The sequence below is a fragment of the Psittacula echo genome, assembly GCF_963264785.1.
Source record: "Psittacula echo genome assembly, chromosome: 8".
Lineage (NCBI taxonomy): Eukaryota > Metazoa > Chordata > Aves > Psittaciformes > Psittacidae > Psittacula > Psittacula echo.
The window spans coordinates 9,513,975-9,528,193 of NC_137744.1; positions in this window are offsets into that span (position 1 = coordinate 9,513,975).

Genomic DNA, 14,219 nt, shown 5'->3' on the forward strand with positions numbered 1-14,219 from the left:
CTGACCTGAGACTGGTTTTGGTTTGACAAGCAGTGGGAGAGATACAGAAGATATCTTCTATTGCTTACCCTAGAGAAAGAGAAGAAAGGAATGAAAGTGCTTTTTTAGGTGGAGTTAAGGTAACAAAGAAGCCCACATCCCCCCTTACAGAGAGACTGACTTAAGTCAAGCCTGAGGTAGATAAGTAGGAGGCTTGAGGTGGAGGATAAAAGCCAGGTTGGATGGGGCTTGGAGCAACTGCTCTAGTGAAAGGTGTCCCTGCCCATGGCAGGGGGTTGGCACTGAATGGGCTTTAAGGTCCCTTCCAACACAAACCAGTCCACATGTGTGATGTTACACTGTGGAAGCTCAGCATCTCCAGTGACTTCCAGTATGACTGCATGTGCTGCATGGCAGCTGCTCAGACAGCCCTCTGAAGCTGTGGAAAGGGCCCTTTTGGCTCAGTAGATCCTCATGTAGGTTACTCAGATGTGCTGATGTGGTGATCCCCAACCACCAGTAAGAGCTTCCACACCAGCTTCCACACCCTTCAGCACTGCAGAGCCAAACATGGCATGAGTGCGCCGGGCTCTGCTCCGTTTACCGAGTTTCACTAAGGCTTGTGCAAGCCCTTGGCAATTGCCAGCTCCACAGAGGTAAGTGATGGTGCAACTCAGTGCTTATTATGGGAGAAGGCAAGCAAGTTGTTTGCCTGGGAGCCTGGAGGAAGCTTGCTGAGCTGGTGATGAGAAATAAATAAGCATCTCCCTGCTTGCAGCAGGGCATGTTTGTGGTGTTTCTGTTACCTGATTGCACATGTTGCTTTCCTGCCTTTGCAATGTCATCAGCCTGGCACTGAGCCGTGCCTGCTCTTCTGCTCTGCCTCTGCTGACAAGCTGGTTTTGTCTCAGTGCTGAGAGCTCCTGACCTCCTGTGCAGGTGTGTCTTCATGACCATGGGTGAGATTAGTGTATTCTAGCACTAAATAGTCCAGGATCTACGATTCTGTTCTGCTACCTGCTATTAGGAAGGTGAGGTCTGGCGTTTTGGCAGTTCTTTGTAATGACACCTCATGAAAAACCAGTTTGATTCCCTTGTAACAAATGGGTGTAGTGGTTTTACACCCTTCTACTCATCACAGCTCTGCTCAGTCTCTACTGGAGCTTTAGTTTTCTGTCACCTTGGCAAGGCCCACAGCATTGATGGGTTAGTCACCTTCCTTCCACCTTCAGCACAAGGATGGGGGACAGAGTTACACATGAGAACGCATTATTGAATAAACAGGAAACATTCCAGTGGAGCTCAGTGCTCTGGAGGGTGGTGATCAACTTCTCATGACTAGAAGATAGTAACAAAAATGTAGTGATAGTGGTAACTGAATCCAAGCTGGTCAGGGAGACTCTGTGCCTCTGTAATAGGAATGACAAGAATTGCTGTGCTACTCAGTACAACCACCTTCCCCTGACATTGGCTGCCTGGCCTGGGGGTTGAGCAGGTTCCTACCTCACAGACATCACTGTTTGTAAAGGTATGTGCACTGCATCCCTGGAGAGGAATGTAACTGCAGAGTTACGCAGGCTGGTTTTGAATGGGCTGCTCTGGAGGTGATAGCAGTGTGTCTGTGGCAGAAAAGAGCTCAGAGCAGGCTGCTGTACCCAGCAAGAAGAGACTACAGTACAGGCATGACTGCAGCTCACAGCCAGCCTGACCTGCTTCTGCTGGGCTGAGGGATTCCCTCTGGACAGCCTCTGGACTCCAAGGAGTTTAGAGCTCCTCTGTTGAATGCAGTGTTCAAACCCCAGCCTCAAACAGAAACACTCTTGTTGGAAAGTGTCTGGTTTGCAGGTCAGTCCTCAATTTTTCTGTTTATTTCTTGATGCAAGTACCGTCATACTTGCCATGATCTCTCCTGGGGAGTTCTTGTGGTGAAGTCTCTTCTGTTTCTTCTTTATTTATTTATGTACCTAAATAGAGCCCTTTAAGCCCTTTGCTGTTCCACCTTCTCTCCTACCTGCAAGTGGTTTCTGTGGCTGCAGCTTCCTTGTGTGATGCAATTCTCATGTCTCGCTGATCCCAAATGATCTGCTTTGCACTGCACTAAGAATGTAAGAGGCAAACAGCAGTGAAACAAGCATCAAGCAGTGCTGAGGGTGAAACAGCTTTATGAGGGCTTGTGCTTTTCTTGTGAAGGAGGTTCGGGGAGAATCCATTTCCTGGTCTGCTTGAGTGGTTCAAGCCAGACCCTCTTGCTGTTAACCTGGTACAGAGGAAGCAAATGCCCCTCTTGGATTCTGCTTCTCGACTGAAGAAGTCAAGGGTTTGCTCCAGAGGTGTGCAGGTTGGCTGTGCTGTCTCCAGATGAGGCTGGTCTTGCCAAGGAGACTGAGTTTGGTGGCTTTCTCCTGAAGCATGGTGACTTTGTCACTGTTTAACCTGTAGCTGCTACCTGGAAAAAGCTGCTACTTCTTGCCCTGGTAAGAGTTACAGTTTTCCTAACTTCGAAGGCATATCAGACTGTAGCAGAAAGGCCCAGTTTTACTCCCACTATACACACACCTACATGCACACTGTCTACTGAATGAATTCATAGAATCCCAGACTGGTTTGGGTTGAAGGGACCTTAAAACTCCTCCAGCTCCAACCTCCTGCCACAGGCAGGGACACCTTCCACTAGACCAGGTTGCTCCAACCCCCGTCCAGCCTGGCCTTGAACACTGCCAGGGATGGGGCAGCCACAGCTTCTCTGGGCACCCTGTGCCAGTGCCTCAGCACCCTCACAGGGAAGAGCTTCTGCCTAAGAGCTCATCTCAGTCTCCCCTCTGGCAGGTTAAAGCCATTCCCCTTGTCCTGTCCCTACAGGCCCTTGTCCAGAGATCCTCTCCAGGTTTCTTGTACCCCCTTTAGGCACTGGGAGTTGCTCTCAGGTCTCCCCTTAAGGACCCTTCTCTTCTCCAAGCTGAACATAAATCTGGAGTCTTTATCCCAAGCCTCTTCTGGAAGCTGAGATGATGCTCCTGATCTGATTGTCTCAGTCAAGTGCCTAAAGTGAACTGATTTCCCCTACAGACAGACCGGACGTCACCTTTACCTTTGCTCTGGAGGTACCTGGTGGTGCTGTGTTTTGGTGGCCCTGTGGTGTGGGGCTCTCCCAGGTGTCACCCAGGCCTGCTGCTTGCTTCCAAAACCCTCCTGCCTCTGGCCACTGCTGTGGGTTTGAAACGCCATGTCATTAAAACCTGAACATGCTCCTGTAATTAGGAGGAAGGAAACCACCCATCAGGGTTTCTGTGCCTGCTGGTGTGAGTGACATCCAGCTATAGCTTGGAAAGAGTGGTTTATCTAAGGGCTTAATTGGGATAAACCCACAAAGGCTTGTTTGGGACTGGTTGTCTTGAACTGCTTAAACTGCTGTGCACCACATATGTTTTTGCTGAGCTCTGTTTGCAGAGTAGGAGGACTGTGAACTGTCGTGACACAGCAGCTCCAGTTAAAGGTAAGCTGTCTGGATGGTTGGCTGTGGTTGTTGTCAACTGAGCAAAGCTTATGAAAAACCTTTTCTACTGAGGGGAAAAAAAAGGGAAAAGGAAAGTGTGTTCCTGTTCTACTGTCCTCACTGGGAAATAAGGCAAAGCTGTGGTTTACTTGTATACTGACAAGCATATACATATATACAGTGTATCCTTTGTTAACTGCTGTCCCTGACTCTCTGGTGTTGTCCTAGTCCATGTGAGGAAGACAGAAGGTCCCTTTCCATGTTCTGCCAGTCCTGGAAGACAACTGTTCTTGAGGCTTCTTCTTTCCAGGCTTTTTGAAGTGCTCTCTTTTGGGACACCCACTCCCTGAGAGGTCTGCGATGTTCATTCTGTCCTTGGAACATTCATTTCTGCTCCTCTTTGGCAGCACCTATGGCTTTAAGAGCTTCCCAGCTTTACTCTTTCTGTAGAAGCAGTTTTTGGCAGCCATCTGCTAAATGGTGACAAGGGTGCAGTGTCTGAGGGACGTGTTGTTGCCCTTGGTGATCCTCCTGTGCAGACCTTGAGTCTCTGAGATGCGTGAGCTTGATTCTCCTGGCAATTATATTGCTGTAAATGAAAGCAGCTCCCCTGAAATGAAGGGTGACACTGCTTTGAAACAGACAGGAGAGAGACAACTGCTGGGTAGGTCTTGGATTTAGCCACAAGGATAAGCTGGTACCTTCCATGCAAGGCAGCAGCTGAAGCGTAGGCATTGCCATAGCGGAGCAGTGCACTGCCAGGAGACACAGGTACCTCTGCACTGAAGGACCATGCACATAAGGGGAAGAAGCTGTGCTGCTGCCCTTCCCCAGGGCTGCATTAACAACTGGATCATGGCTTCTTTAATGTACCTCATTGAAATGCGAAATAAGTTGAGAGGGGAGTAGATATAGCAGAATAAAATCCCTTTTATTCCAGTGTAAACTGTCCATGTGTGGCAGTTGTAGCAGTGTCATAGTTCTCCATGGTCTTTCCCAGGTAAGTGTTAACTCTCCTCTTGTTTTACTCCCAAGAAGCTGAATGTGGCTGGTGTGATGTACAGCAGTGAGTAGATGAATGATGTCCTTCACGCAAGCGCTGCTGTGCAGCAGCCTTGCTGTGTTAGCCAGTAGCTGAAATTACCCGGGTAGTGTTTGCACAAGAAAGCTGTGGGTACATGAAGTGAACTAAAACGTCTGCTTTTGCCCCTTCTCTCAGGAGCATTGCTGCAGGATAAGGACAGTGTGGAGAACCCCCATGGGACTGATACAGGTTTCAGACTGGAGCAGCAAAGGAACTGATTCCTGAAGCAGATGAAGGCTGTGCCAGGTCAGTGCTGGATCAGCAGGGCCTTGAGTGGCATGAGGAGGCTGGAGAGTGAGGAGGCTTTAGAGAGTTGATCTGACAAGATTTGAATGGTGGTTCACATGGAGGAGAAGAGTCTTGTTTCTGTATCTGACCAGGCTACGTGCTGTGCTGCGTGTCTTTCACTAACAACTTGCTCACCTAAGTTGTTGTGATGGAGCTGCCAGCTTGGAAATAGGTTTTCTGCCTCTCTCCCTTGCCACCACACCCCTGACCATGACCTGTCTTAGGAAGTTTAGGAAGTACATGTGCTTGGGCCTGTATCTTCCAGCTTATAACAAAATGTTACTTCATGCTGCACCTATCTCCTCTTAGTTAATTATAACAGCAGTTCCTGCTGTGCTCCTTTCCTCTGAGTGCTAATAAGACAGCTGATGTTTAGCCTCTGTGGGTGCCAGTTCAACAGACTAGTCTGCATGTAGTAAAACAACACTCAGCTTCTGTGTGTATTGTTTTAGCATCTCCTTATCCATTTCTTTTGGTGTTTTAACATCAAGGTGCTCATGATAGGTGCTTTTTTGTTTGTTTGTTTGAATGTTCATTGTGGATCAGTGTGTTCAGACTGGAAAACAAGCGTAGTCCTTAGAGCCTGGGGTGTCGCTTCTGCTCACTTGGCAGAGCACCTCCTGCACCCGAGAGGCTGGCCAGCCTGTTAGTCACTCTTCAGGAAAGAACCTGAACAAACCTTCAGCAAACGATGGGATGACTCAGGGGTTACTGAAAATAAAGCTGCACTGTCAGCTGGAGCCCTGAAGCAGAGGATGCTTCACAGAGGTAGGGTCTTGGCTGTGTTTTAAACAGCCCACTTCAAATACCTCGTGTTTTCCTGGGTTGGACACCCTGCTGTGCCCACTCCCAGCTCAGGGTGTGGATCTGTGGATATTACATCTGCTCGCCTGCCCTTATCTCACCTGGGATCACCAGCAGCCTCTGGGGAAGGAAGCTCAGCTGAGCTTGTGGTGTTTCAGCCTGAGTACATCAGAGAGAAAGATCTGGGATCAGAGTAACAACATTGACATCAGGGCTTTTCAGACCTTATCTTCCCTGTGCTGCTGGGAGCCAGGGATGGGCGATTATCCCTGTTAGAGCACATCCCAGCCTGGCCTGCTGGGGTTTGCCCACTGTTGTACAGCAGATCCATCACATTGCTGCAAGGAGAGAACTGGAGTCTTTCTCTCCAGCAGCTCATCTACTACAGGCATGGTATTACTTCCGGTTGGTGCATGGGGCAGGAGAAAGTGTGTGTTGAGGTGGGAAGAGGACCTGAGAGATGCTTGGCTGAGGCTTCATCACCTTCTCATGTGCAGCAGTGCTGGGCTGAAGACCTGGCTTCTCACATGTGCTCTAAACTCATGTCCCCAACCACCAGTCTTTAGGAACTGGCAAAATGTGTGTTCAAGGGTCCTGTTTTGTCCATTCAGAGGCCCACCAAAGCTGGGCCTCAGGGATCTTGTGTGACCACAGCAATTAGAAGGGGAACTGAGCTGAGGAGGAGCAGTGTACCTGGCAATTTCCTCTGCAGTGAACAGTGATATTCACACCTGTGCACCTCATTTAATTAGTTACAACTAGACAATCACTGCTGGGTGCTAATTACACCAGTCCCTCTTGCTACCTGGGTACCACCCCTGCAAGCGGCTCTGAGACTCGAGAGCTTGCTGGTACCTGGTAAGCATAGAGTGGCTGCTGCCCCCTTCTTTCAGGGCTGGGAGTGCTTGGCCTGGGATGAAATTCAGTGCGGTGAGAGCTGGGGGACTTCTCTGTGCTGCCCCATCCCAGCACAGGGCTGGGGAACATGGCATTTGCTGGGGAATGTGAGGAATGTAGAGGCGAGCTCACAGGGAGGGGAGACCTGTAAGGAGAAACCTGTTTGATTTCCCTGAAGGGCAAAACACACCCAAGTCTCCTCCTCAAAACAAGGCTTGGCTTCCAGAGCCAGCCCTCTCAGCCCTGGCAGGTAACACTCAGCCTCACCCACAGCCGCCTCTGCTGCCATCCGTGGTACCCACTGCCGGCCCGGGGGGGCTGAAGTGCCCGGAGGTTGCTTGTGGGCTGCTGCACATCCATCTTTGGGGGGACACCACAGCTGAAGGAGCCTCTGCAGGTAGGGCTGGGCAGTGGGGTTAGTCCTCTGAGCCCCGCAGAAGTGCTGCTTCTGGTGTTGCTGGATGCTGCTTCTCTCCCTGCACTCTCTCTGCCTGGGGAGGAGGAAGAGGAGGGCTGTCTTTTCCTGACCTGCAGGGATCTGAGGGGTGAGGGAGGCTTGAACCAGTACCTTCAGTCCTCCTCCTGCAAGGAGAAGTGAAGGTCTTTAGCGTGTTGATTCAAAGAGTGGTTCTAAAATGGTACATGAGTACTGCAGGGATGGTGTTAGCACAAGTACACCCATGAGGCTGAAGAGGGGAGGTTTGAGTATGGCTCTTTGTTGCTTATCCCTGTCTGATCGAAATTCCCTCCTTTGCCCAGTGCCACATGTCTTTCCAAAACCTGTCCCCCTTTTAATTTACCTGCTAGAGCAGGGGCATGGTGTGAGCTAATTGGGGACAGTCTGTATGTGGGTAGGAGCTAGCAGAGCCCGGACAACATCAGTTAAAGTGAGCCTGTGACCCTTGACAACCTCTTGGGAGCCATGGGGTGAGCTGCGTGTGCCTCTTTCTGCCTCTCCATACCCACTTCCCAGGACTCATGTGAGACAGAGGTAGGTGCAGGTAGAGATATTTTGCTCTCTCTTGCTCTACCTTGTTTTGCTCTCCCTGAATCAGGATGAAATCAGCACCCTGGAAAGGAGTGGTACAGCTGGTGAGGAGGAGATGAGCACCTCCCTCAGTCCTTGCTTCATCCCAGCTTGGTGAAGCTGCCTCTGTTCCCCACCCCTCTGCTCAGCCCTGGTCTGCTCCAGGACAAACCCCTTGCAGGAGGATGAGCTGGATTCAGCTGCACAGGTTGCTCCACCTCAAGCTAGGGAGCAGAGGTGTTCCCCCATCAGACTGATCAGGATGTTAGACTGGTTTATTTTAACCACCCATCCAAATTTATTCCCCAGATTTATCAAGTTTTAATTGGAAGTCCCATTTCCACAAATGTTTTTTCTTGGCAAAACTTGGTACCTTCTCTGCAATGTCATGAAGCTTCCATGATGTTTTCTGCCCTGCTCTGTTTGTGGGACACAAACTCAGAGCTCTGCTTTGAAAGAAGAAGGAACTTTTCCTTCTGTCTTGCTTTCATCTGTAGACATCAAGGCTTAAGGTCAAGGGTGTGTGGGTGCGGTAAACACCCTCCACATCCTTCTTCCTTTTCAAATACAGAAATTAGTTGAGCAATTAGGAATTAATGCCTTGTAATTAGAGTAATGAATCTGTATAGCCAAGATAGGAAAAAATGTAGTTTTGGACAGTAAGAGCAGTGAGGTTTGGATTTTGGGGGGTCATGCTGCAGAAGTTTGTACAGCAGAGCCCCAGGTTGATCTCCTGGGACAGGCAGGTTAGTGTGCTGCTCTCAGTCAGTGTATGCCACGTGTTCCTTACTCCAGTAGCTCACATCTTTGCCAACTCCATCTGATCAGACTGGATCCTTGTTTTCTTGTGGGGTATGTGGTTGCAAGTGAATGACAAGAAATGGTTATCGTGCATTTGCAGCTTTACAGCTGCTGTCCCTGACATGGCTGAAATGTGTCTGTGCTGCTCAGGTGAATGAGTTCTGTGCAGGCTTCCCCGGGGCAGTTACAGGGTTTCATCTCTACTTTCCCTTGTTTTGCAGTCTAGCTGCTCCTTAGAGCATCTCTGCATGCACTGAAGAAGGTAGGGATGAGCTGGTGTATTGCATGAGCCTAGAAGGACTGATTTAAGGTTGTCTGGACTGCTTCAACTATTGCATTGCTGATTGTTCACAGGTTTGACTTGAGAGATCATTGAATCACAGAGTGGCTTGGGTTGGAAAGGACCTTAAAGCTCATCCAGTTCCAACCCCCTGCCATGGCCAGGGACACCTTCCACTAGATCAGGTTGCTCCAAGCCCCATCCATCCTGACCCTGAACACTGCTAGGGATGGGGCATCTCCTGGTGCTTCTTAAAAATCACCATTGAAACAGTATTAAATAGTCACTGCATGGTAAAGGGGAAAGGCAAAAGTAAAGCTGGTCCTTCAGAGAAGTTAAACATTGCCTAAAATGTGAGGACTCGCCACCCTGCCTGTACAGATGACCATCCAGCTGGGCTTTAGCTGTTCAGAAGTACTTATGCATGAGTTTATCTCCATTTGAAAGCCCACAGCCATCCAGTTGCTCCTAATACTGAGCCAATATGGGGACAATAAATGTTATTTGCCACTGAGGCTCAGTCCAAGTCCAGGACCATGCCTCAGGCTGTGGTCTACCCTTTCAGAGGCTGACTGACAGCCTCCCACTTCAAACACATTCAGTGTGCGGGAGGTGGGATGAGATCCTAAATTGCAGACTGTGGGCTCCCAGTGGGAAGCCTGAAGTGTAATTCCTGTTGCCACTGGTTTCCTCAAGTGCAGGCAGTGGGACAGAAGCACCCATCCTTCCCAGGCACGGGATGTCACTCAGGTCAGAGCTCAGAAATAAATCTAGTTTTAAGTATGTTTGCTCCAAACTGTCACAGCCACTGCGCACAGATCCAGGGTAAACTTCCTTTACCGGTTCAAACTTGGTGAAATTAATAGAAAGGGTTAAGTGTGCCGTGGCAGGGCTTAGCTGGGTCAGGCGCAGTCTAGCCAGGCTGCTGTCCTTCACAGCAGATCAGGTAACAGCTGGGCAAAAGCATAACACAGGCACAAAGTTTGCATTGTGTGCTCTGGCTAACGCAAGAGCAATGTGAGTACCTGCCCACGCCTAACCTGTGGCAGTCAGGATCAGCAGTCCTGCAGCCTGGCTCTGCCTCCTGCAGGCAGGAGCTGGGTTGGATGTGCTGAGTGCTAAACCAGGGTCCCACCTCTCACCACATGAGCTCAGAGAGGGATTTGGACCCTGGTTTAGATCCAGATGACAGCAGGGCTTAGGAGGTTCAAATGAAGAAGAATCAAACCTTTTGCAAGCTTTAAATACATTTTAATTTGAGGACTGTGAAGGTCAGAATAGGCCTCAATTAAACTGGGATCTTCCGCATGACTGAGCTCAGTCCTGCTGGTGCTGAGGTCCAGCATTCAGGTCACTGGCCAAGTCCTCCATTAGCACTCAGGTTCCTTGCTGCTGAAGTGAGTTTTGTGTTTCAGCCCAGGGCCAGGAGGAGCACGTGAGAGCTCCTTGGAAAGCAGCGTGGTGGCACGGGTGGGCTTTGCTGGCTGCGAGTCCTGGGTCACAGTAGGTGAAACAGGATTGATTTGTTGTTGGTCACGTAAGTGATGCCACGAGGGCTTTGGGTTGAAGGAAAGAGCAGGTTTAGGACAGTTTGTAGCCTGTTAATGACCTTTGTGTTGAGGCCGCAAGAGTTTAACTTGATTAATGTGGGTCAGCTGAGGGGGGCTGGCTGATGCAGCACAGAGCATCTCACCGTGCAGTTCTTGCAGAGACCAGCATAATAAAGGGATCCTGGTGCCCTGGACATCAAAGGGAGATCCTATCCTGCAAGCAGGGAGCAAGGCACGGGGAACAGGAGTGCTGTAACATGAACTGATGCCTGGCCTGGGCTGTGTGGACAGATGAGGAATCTAAAAGCAGCCTGTGGCACTCTCCAGGAACGCTGTATTCACAGGATCAAAGCAGCTCTGCTTCCTTTCCCAGGGCATTCATTCAGTCCTCTGAACTGGGTCCAATGTCAGATCCAGCTCATCACTGGGATGAACGGATGGCAAGGTGCCCATTAAGGGCTGTTACTGTGAGTGCCCTGGAAACTCCTGACAACAGCAGGCTAAAAATGGTTATTAACATGGTAAAGTTGCAGTTGGGCTGTCACAAAGGAGGATGCTGGCAGGTTTTTCTTCTGTGCTTGCAGGTAATAGGAGCTACAGTCAGCTTTTAAAGAACAGTGAGTGTTTCATCTCCTGGGGTGTAATTACATCTTTTTTAAGTGGCTTACATGGAAAGAAGAATCATTCCCAATTAAGTGATGGGTTGCTGATTTCAGGCAGTTGAAGAATTTATTAGCAAAGAGGGCTGGTCTGGCTGTCCGTCAGTTCCTGTGCAGAGGACTGAGTGGGTAAGGATGTATCACACTCTGCCCACTGCCTGGGGCTAGAAGTAGTGCACGGGCTGTGATCTGTAGGGATCACTCCCTGCTAAGGGTAAGAGAGGAGTCTGTGGTGCCTGAGCCATCTCCTCTGCTGGTACCACTGCTGCTGGTACCACTGCTGTTGATGCCCACTGGTGTGGTCCCTGGGCAGCTAAAAAGCAGCTCAGCTGCCTGTTTGCCTGGCAGGGTGACAGGTTTCACCAGGAGCTGCTCTCTGAAGCACTGCAAAGAGAGACTCTCCCGTTACAGCACTGGCATAGCTGGGAGCTGCTTTATGAACTCAAAGTGCATTGAGACACCTGGATTAGGGCTGGGACCACTGCACCCTGGAGCATGCCAAAGGGGAGCTAGTGCCTGCCTGCAGGCAGATGTGCCTTGCAGGTTGAATCTAAATACAGTTTCAGCTCTGCTTTCCTTATTAAATATCTTGTAATTGCTCTCATTCACATGGTGAGGATCTCCATAGTTAGTGTCTTCATCAGGCTGGGTGAGTCTGGATGGAGCAGCCCTGAGGAGAAGGACTTGGGGTGTTGGGTGAGGAGAAGCTCCCCATGACCCGGCTTCAGTGTGCACTTAAGCCCAAACCCCCGCAGTGTCCTGAGCTGCACCCCCACAGCATGAGCAGCAGGTTGAGGGAGGGGATTCTCCCCCTCTGCTGCACTCTGGGGATCACCCCGTGGTCCTGATCCAGCTCTGGGGTATGGTATTTGAATTTGCACCCAGACGTACTCTACACGGGCAGTACGCATGGCTCTGTGAGTCACAGACCTTTTAAAACAGATGCAATCTAAGTTGTTTTAGCTCAGAAGTCTGTAAGAAGGTGCAGGAGGAACTGAATTCTGTCCATTGTGCTACCTAGGAAGTATCCCTAGCTTTGTATTTGACAGGTAGGTCATGGATGGACATAGCTGTGTCTGAAGTATTACCTGTGGCAATGTCTGGCTGTCCCTGCTGAGGGAAGGAGCTGCTCCACCATGGTCACTTGGGGGGTTTATTGCTTGTTTGGTGTCTCTTTAGCAGGTCATGCTCACAAGTTCAGGTCAGTCCTGGGTAAAAGACCTACTGTCATACACCATGGCTTTCTGAAGCCCAAGTGCCAGGGCTGTGTCCACATGGAAATCAGTACATAACTGGGAAGAAAGGCCTGCACTGGCTTTGTTTCAGTAAGGAACTCTGACAGGACATGGCTGGACCCCAGACCTGGACAGGGCACCTGGGAAGTGTTGTGCCATGGGGGCAGCGTCAAGCTACTCAGCAGCAAAGGAAATACATGGCTCTGTCCACAGAAAGATGCAATTCCTTCCTTTCTGTGGCTGCTGTCAGCAGGGGAACACCTCTCAGAGCTGGGGTCACACAACCCAATCTTGGATTTATTTCAGCATCCCGGGACACTTTGCACACATGGAGCCCAAGGCAGCTCTGTGAGGTTGTCCAGGGAAAGTGTATGAAGGGAATTGTTCTCCAAAGCCCAGTGTTTTGGGGCGAATTAGGTGATGCTAACGGTGCAGCAGAGCCTGCAGGAGCTGTTGGGATCAGGAAGTGGAGATGGACTATTGCTCATTCACACAACAATGGCACCCAAGGGTGCCAATTAGAATCAAGGGCCTGGTGATGGTGTTGTGCAGACACTTAATAGGAGGCACTTGCCACTGAAGGGCTTCCACTGCGCATCTGGAGGAAACCCTGCTGTATAAATGGAGAATAGGGATTTTTGTTTGGTCTCAGATTATACATTTGTAGTGAACATTTGGGAGACAATGTATTTTCTTGACCAGCTCTGGTATCTAAACCAGTGACTTGGTGACTTACTGCATGTCCCTTTAATAGAGATGTTCCTACTTGCCAGCAGAAGCATTTTCTATGAGGCAGTGAATAAACAGAATACAGAAAGGTGCATCCAGCCTGGCAGAGCTTATTCTCCCACGATAAAGCAAGAGATGGATCTAGGTTTAGGCAGAAGAAAGAGGTTTTGATCTACACTAGATGTGCTCTGAATCAGCACCAGGATGCTGTGGACATGGGGACTCGGACTGCACAAAATACAGAGGAATCCATTGCCATGTTTCCTGTCCTGAAGCATCATTTTTAGGCCATGGCATGGCATCTGAACTGTGTTTTTCCCTTTTATCTCTGATTGTGCCACAAGCGCCAGGTGCCTGGGTTAATATTTGAGTTGTGTTGGCAAGAGGAGGCCAGGGAACATCATGTCTCTGACATCTTGGGCAAAGGAAAGTGTTTCTTCTGGGGCTCTTTGAGGACCTGTCCTGCAAACATAGCTGCAGTGGTGTATGACTGGACCCTGTGTCACAGCCAGCTCCAGGGGTTCCAGGTACCCCGCAGTGCTGCCAGAGGGAGGCTTTTCCTGGCTCCCAAACTCACGGGTCCTGCTCCCCTCTTCTGAATGACTCTCACAGGGTGGAAGCTGTTTTTGGATCCTAAACCCTCCAGAAATCCTGCCCACTCCAGTGAAGCTTGGACTTAACCCACTGGGAGAGAAAGTATTTGTCTTATCTGAAGTTTGGAGGTGCCCAGAGCTGAGGAACTGCTGTTGGGATCGGCTGCAGTCGGCTCTGGCTCCAGGCAAGTGGAGCATATTGTTTCTGTACCAACAGAGGAAATTGTATCCTATTATGGCTGTACTAATAATTCCCAAAGAAGCTGTACCAACAAAACAATTTTCCTCCTTGTAACTTGACATCACACATGGAAGTTCTGGTAGCATAAAAGCATATTTTTGAAGAAAAGCTTTCATGGACAAAATGAAACGTGGGCAAATGCAGTTAAGGAAGAAAATGCAAGTGTTATTCCTGCCAGTAGTTTGCTGATCTGCCTGTCTGTGGTTTGCGTTAGTGGGTCCCATGTATCTCTCTTGTTCTTGTTTCTTCATCACAGCTACTCCCTTGGCATCTGTAGGTCGTAGAATCCCAGACTGGTTTGTGTTGAAAGGGACCTTAAAGCTCATCCAGTTCCAACCCCTGCCATGGGCAGGGACACCTTCCACTAGAGCAGGTTGCTCCAAGCGCCTGTGTCCAACCTGGCCTTGAGCACTGCCAGGGATGGGGCAGCCACAGCTTCTCTGGGCACCCTGTGCCAGAGTCCTACCACCCTTATAGCAGGGTTGGTTAAATCAGCATGGCTAAGGGGGATCTGGGAAGGATAAGGAACAAGGTGGGCTGCCTAATGCTGGAGAAAGCT